The sequence below is a fragment of the Cupressus sempervirens genome, chromosome 7 (assembly GCF_028749045.1).
Source record: "Cupressus sempervirens isolate cs-2001-9-10 chromosome 7, ASM2874904v1, whole genome shotgun sequence".
Classification (NCBI taxonomy): domain Eukaryota; kingdom Viridiplantae; phylum Streptophyta; class Pinopsida; order Cupressales; family Cupressaceae; genus Cupressus; species Cupressus sempervirens.
Genome location: NC_143124.1, coordinates 820,167,709 through 820,180,772, shown reverse-complemented (window position 1 = coordinate 820,180,772; position 13,064 = coordinate 820,167,709). Strand labels below are relative to the sequence as shown.

The following is a 13,064-nucleotide window of genomic DNA, read 5'->3' as shown; positions in this document are numbered from 1 at the left end:
GACAATGAGAGCTCTAATGAGTTTTTGTTTCATAAAAAAATTGATTAGGAAGACCCTCAAAAAATTATGGCAAGGCATGAATTTGTTAGTTCAATGCCTTAGACAAATCTTGAGAGGTCAAGGCAAAGTCTTGGTCTCACCAAGCCTATCCTAAACCAAAATTTGAGGTAGGAGAAAAAAATCCCACCCAATGTTGTAAGAAATCGGTACCTGTTATTTAAATTCAAAAAATGGGTAACTATTTTGAAAAAGTCAAATCAGCATATAAAATCTCTCCCAAAAAACAAAGTTTTAAAATTTTAGAAATGGGTACCCATTTTTTACTTTTCAAAAATGGGTACCCATTTCTAAAAAATACAATTTTTTTATGTTTTAAAAAATGGGTACCCGATTTTTTTAAAAAATGTGTGCCCATTTTTAAAATTTCAGATCAGGTGCCCGAGCCTAAAATGGGTACCCTTTTCTAAAAGAGAATGATCTCAATCCATGAACTTCCGTGGAATTGAGACCCAACTCCTTGCTTTTACCCATATACAAGATTGCATGGGGACGGGGGTAATTGGGGTACTTAGGGTATGGGTATGGGTATGGGTATAGTTATTTTTTATAATAGGTGACAAGGGTACTTGGGTATGTCAAACTTTATTTTTAATTATACTTTTATATTTATAGAAAGCCTGAATTTATGAGTCATGACAATGATTTTTCAAATCAAGAACAGTGGTAAAGTTTGCAAATGTAATGTATTGTTTTCAATTTCAAATTTGTTATATGTTTGTAATAATAATTTATTATAAATGTTTAGATGCATAACATAGAAGAAAACCTTTAAACATGAACAAGAAGATCATAAATCATATGACAATGACATATTGCAAATGATAAATTGCTGGTTGTAACACTGATAAAGTTTATTATTGATCAATATTGTATCAAAGTTTCAAACTGTTTAGGTATTGAATTAAGCTTGATAAACAAATAAAAGAGAAGGAAAACTTTAAACATGAATAAGATCATAAATCATATGATGATGACATATTAGAAATGATAAACTTATGCTTGAATAGTGTTAAAGTTTATTGTTAATCAATATTCTAGCAAAGTTTCAAACTAATTAGGTATTGAATTAATCTTGATAAACAACAAGCTGATACACAAACAAAAACTGAAAAGAATAATCCAAAATCTCAGTCAGGGTCCTTAGCTATGATGCTCTCGACTGAGTATCTGATACTTGGGATACGTGTACCTGGTACTTAGGTACGTGGGTACAAGTACTAGGGGTGTGGGTACAAGTACCCATGCAACCTCATAATATATTATGATAACCAATAATGTCATAGATGAACGAACATATAATATATTATGATAACCAATAATGTCATACATGAACAAACATATAATATATTATGTTAACCAATAATGTCATACATGAAGGAACATATAATATATTATGATAACCAATAATGTCATACATGGACAAACATATAATATAAAATGATAACCAATAATGTCATACATTAACAAACACATAATATATTATGATCACCAATAATGCCATACATGAACAAACATATCATATATTAACCAATAATTTCATAAGTCTAATAATGTCATGCATCAAATAAATGTCATACATCAAATATAAAATGTCTTATATAAATCAAATGTATATCGAATATGTCCACTGACATAAAATCTAACATATATGTCCGTTGATGCATATACATGTGTGTCTATCAACTATATCTTCTCCTTCCCATGAGGGGAAGGAAACAAATCTTTAGAGGTCTTCGGTCGTCATGTGGAGGGAGATGATGGAGATGATGGGGTCTTCCTCACACACTCGCTCGTCCTCTTGTTGAGGCTCTTCTCTAACTCAAGCTAATACAAACAAAGTAGATATGAATCAATAATTATTATACATTGAAATCAAATATATGTAAACAGAAAATTAATTATTTTCTTACCGCCATCAAATAGTCACTCTGCAAGTCCACCTCAAAGGCTCGTGGACAATCGGGTGTAACAAGACCCCACAATAATTCAATCAATATAATCACTTATAAATAACATTATAAATTTTGATACTAACTATTATAAACAACAACTAAAACCAAGAAAATTCTTTCATACCTTAGTCAATGGCTATGAACTAGTCGTAGCTGTAGCCACTCCATGATCGATGGACTGCTGAAGATGAGGAGGAGTCTCAGATGTCAAGAGCTACATGTCATACAATACATGTTACATTTAACATGAAACATGAAACAAATATAATCAAATGAATTAAATTAACATGAAATAAATATACCTCTACAAAACTTGTATCACATCTAGGCTCGGAGTCCCTAGTGAATGTCGACGGTCCTATAGAGAACTGATGCACATGCATAAATTTTTTTATCAATCCTTCATATGATTACTTAATAAATATATGTATTAATTTAAATGATTAAATTGATACATACCTCTAGACTCATCAACAGGATGAAAAATGGGGCCAGGGGATTGCTACTAGGGCCGCCAACACTTTGACCCTAAATTTTGAACAATTACATGATAATTAATTAGTCATTCACTATACATATGAAATGTGATCAAATTAGTTTATTATAATTGTAATTTACATGTATGTCAATGTCAAATATCTCATTTAGGAACTGATCAGTGACTAGCCCATCATCCACCCTATCTCTAGCATGACTGCCAAATGTACATAAGGATCCGTATGATGTGCACATGTGACTGCGATGAATAGAAGGCTCCTCCTCAACTAATGGACTTGTGCAATGAATGAGGGTTTGCGCCAAAGCATTAATAGTCTCTAGAGTGTTGGCCTCTACATGTTCCTTCACAACTAAAGGAATAGTCACATGCTCACCCTGTGGCTTGACAATAGGTGCCCTAACTATAGTAGGGTCATGATGTGCCCCCGACCTCTCAAATGATGACCCCCCACCTCTACCCTGAGATTCTAATATATCAAAATAATTGGGGATCTCCCCAAGGACAAACTCAGAATATAATTTTTTTAAGAAATACATTGGGACCTTGTGATTATTGTAGGGAGGGGCATCAAAAACCATCCACCATCTATCCCAAAAATTATTTCTAATACCATCGTGTATGCACCAATGGATGGGGAACTGTTTAGTTGTCTCTCTAACAACATTTTGTTCACCAGTTTTTTTAAACAATGCACAAATGCTACCTTTTCCAGTATTTCATTTTTTTTACATCTTGATATGATAATTTGTTTGCATAATATCTTTTTTCTTCATCCCTCTTAACTTGCTAAATATCCAATTGATCACTAACAGAAGCTATGTGGGTCATAATGGACTCGAGGGAGGATGCCAATTGAGCTCTCATTGGATTGGTTTGTCCACATGCTTTCAACCTACCAATGAGTTCTTCTAATTCATTTTTTTCTATTTTTATTTCATTTATTATGTTGCCTTGTGTGCCAGGAGGAGGTCTTCCAATCGGTGCAGGTTGCAAAATTTCTTGTTCTTGTTGTGGAGGATTTTGATTCTCATCTTGTTGAGGGTTTTGGTTTTGATCTTGTTGGGGATTTGCCAGTTCATTATTCACATTTCTTGATAAGAAACCAATTGCAATCTAAATAAATAAACAAATTTAAAGCAAAATTGAAAAAACCTACAAAATAATACAAAAACATATAAAACAATGCAAAAAGAAGGCTAGACAACATACGGTGTGATCGTGATCTCGAACTTCAATGACGAGGAGGCATATTGAGGAGGTGGGTGGTGAAAATCTTCAATTTGTTGAATTCACGTACGTGCTGTGAAGAGAGGAAGTTGCAAAATGATGAAAAAATGAATGGGCTGCGGGTTTGCAGCCTATTTATAAAAATTTTGAGTTTTAAAAAGTGCGTATGCACTATAGCGCATACGTGCTTTCTAAAGTTTGAAAAAAAAAGGGTGTCATCTTTTTGGCACCACAACTTGGTGCACTTACCCTATCATAAGTTTGAAAAAATTATTCATTATTCAATAATGTTTAATATCATTTCTATGATATGCTTATTTATTTGTGGAGAAACTCCCACAATATTTTGTAACACAACATTGAGAATAAATACAATAAGTGAGGTATTTCAAGCTAGTCTTATACTACTTTGTTGAGTGCTTTACAAGAGTAAAATGTTCAATATAATGAATTTTAAAGTATTGATGTTTGGTAATATTAGATGTTAAAAATTTATTTATAAAATATTAAAAATAAATTATCTCTTTTTTCATAAATATATTCACATTGTCTCAAGAGTAATTAGTTGAGATTTAGAAATAAATTGTCACTTTTGTGATAAATAGACAATAAAACTTTCATTGTATTTTGTCGTTATGAGCTAAGATTTAACTATCACTATTGTCATAAATAGACAATAAAACTTTCATTGTATTTGTCTATATTTGTCTATAAGAGACAATATTTAATTATCACCTTTGTCTTAAAGAGAAAATAAAACTTCATTGTATATAGACAATATTTGAAGACTAGAACTAGCTTATATACATATTCTATATATATATATATAATAAGCCGAGAGATATCCTTTGAATATATATAAGCTAGTAGCATTCTTGATGCAATGTGTTTAGCACAATAGATTCATTTGACATTAAAGCTCAATTTGTATTTTGTATATATGATAAATAATTTAGAAATATCATGCAATGGAAATATTTAGAAATATCTTATTTTCCTATAAGCTTTTTTAGATCTTCTGTAAACTTTTTTTTTTTTTTAAATATTGAAAAATAATAAAGTTATATATTTTTTATTTATGTATTTACTAAAAGATTTTTTTTTCTAATATTTGCATTAGAAAAAGAGAAATTTTTCCACTACTTTAGAAACATCTTCAATTTCAATTTAAAAAGTAAGAAGTTTCTTTATTTGTGTATATGTCTTTATTAGTTCTAACAAGTGGCTCTTCAATATTTGCAGTTACACAATTAAATGGAATCAAACATCTTTCTTTATAGCTATATGGACAGATGGATAGACTATAAATTATTACTAATTCTTAAATTATTACTAAGTGTGACTTGTCAACTCATTATTCTACCAGCTCACCATTTTATAAAATATTCAAGTAAATGCCAAATTTTATTAAAACAACCAAATGTTTACATTGATGAATGCTTCCATTGTACAAAGCCTCTCTGCTTAATTAAAGATAATGTACAACTTTTGTTTCACCTCAAATTACGACAATTAGCAGGACGATTAGCAATATAATTGTCTCACTAATTGAATGCCCCTCTATATAGTAGTGTGAATGACTCATCAACATTGTTCCTCTCATTTCCTCACTAGCTTTTGGAGATTCAAATTTTTTACTTGGGAGTAGCTCTGCAAAGAAACTCATGGAGAAAAAAATAAAGTATGGAAAATAGATTTTGAACAAGTGAAGTACATTTCACACCAGAAACAAATCTCCAACTATTCTCCTATTTCCATGTGACATTTTCTTCACTAATGGCCTTTTCAATACGTTTCGTGCTTTCTATGATCTATATATCATTTTTCTTTGGAATGAACCCCATTTACTAATGAATATGTATGATTTGTCTTTGGGGATTCTGTAGTGGATGCAAGGAATAATATTTATCTTTTCTCATTTTTGAAAGCTGATTCACCCCCATATTTTTGCATTGATTTTTCACCCTCTAGAGAGCATCCAACAAAAAGGTTTAGTAATGGCAAAACAATCTCAGATATTGTTGGTGTAATGTGCAACATAATGCTTATGTATTGTGAATTTAGAGGGCTACAGATTCAATAGTTTTGGCATTTGAAATTGTGGGGACTTTGTAACTTGAGATTGCGTGTATAGGTCAATAACTTTAGATGACTTCATTCCAGACATTTGTTAATGGTATATATTAATTAATGCTATGATGTTTTCGTAATGTATTATGTTGCAAGGGAGAAGTGGGGGGCCAAATCCATACACCCCCACTTACAGAACTGCCATTTTGGGATGACTCAATTATGCTTCAGGGGCAGCAACAATCCTCAATGATATTGGTTCTATCTCTGTGGATATCAGCCAGATAGTTTTAAACCTCAAAATAATGAGCTCTTTCACCCCTTCCATCTGTAGTTTAGTCTAAGTGAAAGTTAGTAGATTTTTATACTCTATGCTTCTTTAAGATTAGTGTGTTTACGTTTTTTTATTTAATAATTTGGAACAAATTTTATGATCCTTTAGGATGCTAAATGATGAAAAATCATACAGTGTGACTTGAAACATTGCTATAAAAAGAACTCATCCAATCAAATTCAAAAGCAAAAAATAGATATAATTAAAACAATCCATATCTAATGAAATTTATAGAATAAATATATCACTATTATCCGTCTTTATATTAGCTACTTTTAAATGACATGTGCAACATAATGTCACAACTTGTCCTTAGATACGTGCTTTCTAGTATATTTCTAAGACTATGTGACTATTGATTGGATCATTGGACTTTGACCTTAGTATGCTATTTTGGATAGATTATATGATAGTAGTTAAATAATATTATGGAGTGTTTTAAATTCTCTTTAGTTGATGATGATGTTCAATCTGATACTATGTTCCATATTGTTATGTTAATTATAATATCAAGTGACTTATGTAATGTATGAAATTTACTATATGAGTTATGAGTTAATATTGATTATGGATTATTGGACATTGACCCACTGATGTGTCTTTGAGTGTGTCTGAGTGGTTGTAGGAAGAAGGTGAGAGTGTGGCCGAGGTAGAGGAGATTAGCTCTTTGGAAGGATAGGTGGGGATGGTCTGATAGCCGCACACACCACATAGACATTATTACATGCTAGAATATTGATTCCATTCTACTCTTACCTTGCATGTTATCTCTACTTTGCTCCTTATATTAAACAAAATATATTATTCTCGAGCAAAGGAAATGTTAGAAATTTTAAAATGAGAATGTGAAGATAGAACACATAGCTTATTCATTTCATTTCTAATTTGAAAAAAACATAGAATGCACGCATAAAATGATGAAATAAAATACATAGTTCCATTAATTATTTTCTTTACAATGTAACTAAATGTGTAAATATTACTAAAATCAACTGAAAGTAAATATTACTAAAACCAAGTTAAAATAAATAAAATGTTACCCCAAAAATAAATTTTAAAATATATGAAATGTTACCCCAACAATAAATTTATTACATAGTTATTTAATAAGAATTGGCAACAATATCTATTTATTAAGTGTGGATGGCTTTTTCTATTTATTGAGCATGGGTATCCATTTTTTTTCTTGATTTACTAAAATATGACAGTTGTTCCTTCAGCCGTCCAAGCCACCTGTCTCAACCACTTTATTAAATTGCATATCTAACTTCTAATCACAGTGTTGTGCATTTAATTGGAGTGGAGAAATATAAAGCCTTTAACAGGGTAAAAAGAGGGGGGAGGAAAAAAAACAAAACGGAGAAAGGAAAAAGACACAAGATTTGGGGAAAATAGGAGAGTTCAAGCAGTGAAATTGGGAAGTAACAGATGCTGAATAGAAAAAAAAATTGAGCCCAAGTTCTTAATGTATTCAAGATGCTTATTTTTATTTTTACATATCTTACCTTATGGCTGGAAATTAGTTCATTTCCCATTCACCTAGATTTTGAGTTAGTAGGTTTTTTTTTTTGTTCTTCTTCTTCTATGTCTCGCCTAAGCCTATCTTATTATGAATTTATCTCTTATCATTTGTTTTTATTCCTATGATTTCAATGCTCATGTAAGTATGATCATTTCTTATTTTTACTGTACTCAAATAAGTAGCCTCCATCTTATTCATTTATAAGTTGCTAGCAACTCTCTTTAATTATTATTTTTGGTTGTGAGTGGAGATGGGATAAAATCCATTCACTTGATGCCTACCAAAGAGTATTATTGCTACTAGTTCTCCAAGCTGGTTGCTTTCTATTTATGCAACTCTTCTACCTTACAAACACATTATTTTTATATCATATTAGCCACTATTTTCAGCACTAAAGTAGCACAGTTATGGAAATTCTATCATTCCACAGTAAACCAATAGATGTTTCCTTCCACATTACGAATGTCTAATCTGTGAAACAATCAAATTCTCTTTTTATTCTATTTACTGTAATGGAATTTGTGGTATAATCAGAAACTCTTCCAAAAGTAAAAAAATAAATTGGTAAACTCATTATTTAAAAATTTATATATAGAATGGTTTTAATAGATAAAGCTCATTCCTTCATTTAAAAGGTTAGTGGAAATGAATAGATTCTTGATATGTCAATTAGAAAAAGAAAATATTATATAAAATGTTGTTAAGTAAAAATGATAGTTTTATTTACCATGATATTGCTAGAAAGCATCATTTTTAGAGTAAAAATTATACTATCTTGAGATATTAGATAGTAAATTGGTGATCCCACAATAATGGGTTCCACTTTTTGACCAATTTTGACATTGAAATCAATACTTTTGAAACAAACCTCACATTCGAGTGACTGTATCTCTAAAACTATGAATAATTTCAAGATGATGTAAGCTAGTGATTTCTAGTACTCTATTCCTACTTTGTAATTATAATTTTTAATTTAAAATAAATAAATTATTTAAGTCAATTTTTTCTTCTCCTCTGAAATTTGGTACATATGATAAATCAATATTTTTAAAGAGTGATAGTTTGTTTGACACACAACTTTTTTTTCTAGAAATGATAATGAGGCAATTCTTTTGGTGTTGGATTTGTAGCATCAATATCTAGAGGATGCATTTGGTTTGATTCAATTTGGTTGAATATTGTATAGTTTATGAAGTTTTGAAGTGACATCAATCGTAATTCAGACATACATTCGTTTTGACAAAGATAACTTGAACTCAATTTATCATAAATCTAATTTTCTTTTTTTTAATAGAAAGCTATCTCAACAACTTATTTCCTAGATATTTTGCGAAAAAAATTTGACATAATTTACAAATTTTTTTGAAGTGTCGAAGTTAGTTGATGTTCAATTGGTAATGAATCTATAATGAGTTAAACTCATATTTGAAAGTCTTATTGAATATAATATGTATTATAATTATAGTCGTTGGAAAGCTTGCACTGAGCAACACAAATTGGCATTTTTTATTTTATTGTAGGAGAATATTCAATCTCAATTTTGGGCTTCAAAAGAGCCAATTTCATTGTTTTTAGAGAAAAGCACCAAAATTTTATAAATTAACATGTTCCCACGAACACTATGTTTAAGAAAACATATAAAATATGTTCACGTGAACATACAAGCCTAATGGAAAATGGAAAAATGGCTCAAAATTACCGTAAAAATACGTTCACGAAAACATATTAATATTTGGGTGAACATACAAGCCTAATGGAAAATGGTAAAATGGCTCAAAATCATCGTAAAAATATGTCCATGTGAACATATTAATAAGGGATGTTTGCACAAACATCCCTTATTTAAACGAAATATGTTTGTGCGAACATGAAATTCTTTTATGTTCTCACGAACATCACTAATGAGTTTGCAATTCCCCACTTTAGTAGTTAAATTAATTTCTTATAAAGTCATTAAATAAATTAAAAATTAAAAGGTGACTTTATATTTAATTAATTAAATTAATTATTGTATTACAAGGGAGAAGCTTCTAGAGTGTGTATTAATTATTGGAAAGGGGGAAGCCTCTAGTAATTTAATTTTCTAGAAGCACAAATAATTATTGTATTGCAAAGGAGGAGTTTCTAGAGAGTGCAATAATTATTGGAAGGGGGAAGCTTCTAGGACTTGCAACTTATTAATATTTGATTTCTTTCTAGAAGGGTATAGGAAAAGTATAAATAGAGGTGGAAGAGTCATCCTCTCTTGTAACATTCTAGACATCATTCCCTTGGGGTTTGGCCTTTGGAATACACTACTGTGTATTTGATTTTATCATTTTGAGAATTAATATTATTTTAGTAGCCATTCAATCTTCAATTTGCATAAATTCCTTCTTGCTTATGTTATGTGGATTGAAATCTATGCAAAGACATTAAAATTGCTTTTAACCATTGGTTTAGTTTTTTGGGCATTTATAGGGTGCCCATTACAGTGGTATTAGAGTTTACTTGCAAAGTGTTTCACGAACTTATAACAGGTAGGTGCCCATTACAGAGTTCACGCAAATATACATAAAATTGAATATGAGAATTTTGCATCATTCTAAGATTTCCTTCGTGCCACAAAAGTGGTACCGAGTATTGTGGGTTCACCCAAAGAAAGAGTTACCTTCATTTTTTAATTTTTGTTAATGGTGATAAATTTAAATCATCTATTTATGTAAAAAAGTTAAAGATAAATTATTTTCTTTTATTTAATTAATTAATTTATTTTTGGTGAAATCCAATGGTGAAGTTAATTAGAATTACAAATACAAATCTCATAACTATCTTTTAATTGTTGTGGGTAGTGAGATTTTCTTATTTTTCTTTGATTATTGTGTTAATGAAAGATAAATTATAAAGTAATGTTGACCATGATTAGTGTGAAGTAATTTTAATTTTAATTGAATTAGAATCGACTTCCAACATTTCTATTAAGGCAAAATGTCATGTGTGTCCCTATGACCTTGACTTCATGCCCATGAGTTATTATGTTAGCATATATCTATTGATTTTCATGTAAGGTAGTAATATAGGAGGGGTGTTGAATGTGGAGTAACAAGGAAGGGCAGAATTGGAAGTGATTTACATTTCATTGTATTTACCAGTTTTAAATTCTAGGTTTAAGTGCTTTGGCCAAAGCCACTTTGTGCCTCTGTGATTATGTTTGGTATATTGTTTCATCTCCTTGCCACATCCATGATTATGTTTTACATGTTAGGCATGTGTGCTATTGTAATTAGTTTCACGGCTACACCAGATCCATCTGATCCTATTGTTTCGGGTTGCTAGGCTTCTCGAGCAGGGTCAGGGAGCTCTTCGTGTCATGATGAGCCTCGGGGGAGCTAACCACTTTGTGGTTGGGCAGCAAAAGTTCGTAGGCCACACTCCTATCTCGAGACGCAAATGGACTCATGTTCAAGGGCTATGAGACTAGGACTTCTTAATCGACTATCGTTCGAGGGCACTATTGTGTAAATTCTCCATAATGCATTTCAATTTTATGTAATTTTAATTTATTATGATGTTGGAAGTGTTCGACAAGGATGTTGATATCATTGTAATTGAATAAGTATTAAAATTTTATGATACATGATAGTTTAAATTACTTGATAAATATGGGTGGAACTCATAAATATTCATTCTTTTGTGGAATTATTTTTCATTGATTAGTCAAATGCATGTTTGACCTTGATTTTCTTTGACCTCTCCAAGCTTTACTGAAATGGATGATGTGGAGTGTTTAGTAGGATGCTAGTCCTTATACATAAATTGAGCAATTAGTGGAATTTTGATTTATTTTTTTCAATAGTTCAAATCATACAAAAGCATTCTGGAATACTTATACCCATAATTTATTTTGGACGGTAGATTGAACGACTTCTTCTTGAGAAACAGATTGACTACTTTGAGGACACAAAGGAGGAGCTCGTCAAAATGCTTGGTGACAAAACTGTAGAGGAAATTGTAGGGAAGAGCCTCTTTTCCATCACTACAGGTGCAAATGATTTTCTAAAAAAAATTCTCAACACAGTTGGTACCAAAAGACAAACACCTTACAGCTTTGAAGAATCCCTGGTTGCCCAGTACCATTTAAACACTGAGGAAAACTTAACGAATAATATTAATAATGAGCAATATTAGATTTTTATAATTCATTATACTAGATTCAATTGAATGAGATTAATTAGCATGCCTGTTTCCCTTCATATTTTATCATTAGAAAAATAAAATGATTATTATAATATTAAACTTTATAAAATTACAGTATTATGTTTTCTTCTTACTTCTACTGCACAGAATATATGTGGCTTGGGAGTCGCTAAGATTGTAATGGCAGAAGTATGACCCCCTGGGTGCATCCCATGACTAGACCCTCCCATCAACTTCTTACAAAGTCGTATCTCTTCTGAATCATCAAACGAACTGGTGAAAGCATGCAACCAATTACTTAGAAATCTCCTTCATGACTTCACTACACTATCCACTTCCAAATTTTCTAGATAGTAGATAGAAAAATTACTTTTATTCCTTCTATATGTACAAATATGTGTAGAACTCTTGATTGAAAATAAAATACTACTTTGCCAAAAGGTAACAGTAGTTAATCTATTTGTAATTTTTAAATTGCTCTACCAAAGGATGATATTATTCCTAAATTAATTCAAAATTGATCTATGTTATCTCTGTGGTAACAGTCTTTTATGGGAATTACCTAGCATTCGCATTAAAAAACAAAGAATTTATTTGAAAATATATGGAAAGAAAAATGAACAATCTATTCAACGTCTGTTCGAACAAAAACAATAGTGTTCGGCATCTAACATGTCTTATGTCTACTATTTTTTTGAAAAGTCTTGCCACAATCAAATAAATAAAAGTTGTTAAATTGTATCAGAAACATATGACATGCATTTGAATAAATGTATTCAAGTATATGGTAACTAATATATAAAAATAATTCAAGCAATCTATTATTTCAATTATTCTACATCTCAATGAAATTAACTTTAAGTCGTATAAATATGTTATGTTTTTAAAAAGAAGAAAACAAATCTTAACATTACTTTTGCACATACTAGACGCTTGATGCAAAGCATTTCTTGTTGGTTATATTGTTTTCCAAAACTTCAGGAGACTCTTTCAATCACCTTTTATTAGTTGCAACGAACTTATAGGAACTATTTGTACAGAATTGTAAAAACAAATTTAATATCCACAATTTCTACAATCTGAAAAGACATTTATACCCAACGGTATTCAAGTAAACAAAATAATATGTACTTCAAACATATAGATGAACTAATGCAATTATTTTCAAAATTAGGAAATCAATATTTAAATAAAACATATAAAAATATCAAATTGCTCTCTCTC

General features: G+C 30.4%; 1 pseudogene; it reads left to right on the top strand.

The window, feature by feature from the left end:
* The window catches only part of LOC149549909 (GDSL esterase/lipase At5g41890-like), a 46,773-nt pseudogene extending 34,579 nt beyond the window's left edge, over positions 1–12,194 (top strand).
* The last annotated feature ends 870 nt before the right edge of the window (positions 12,195–13,064 follow it).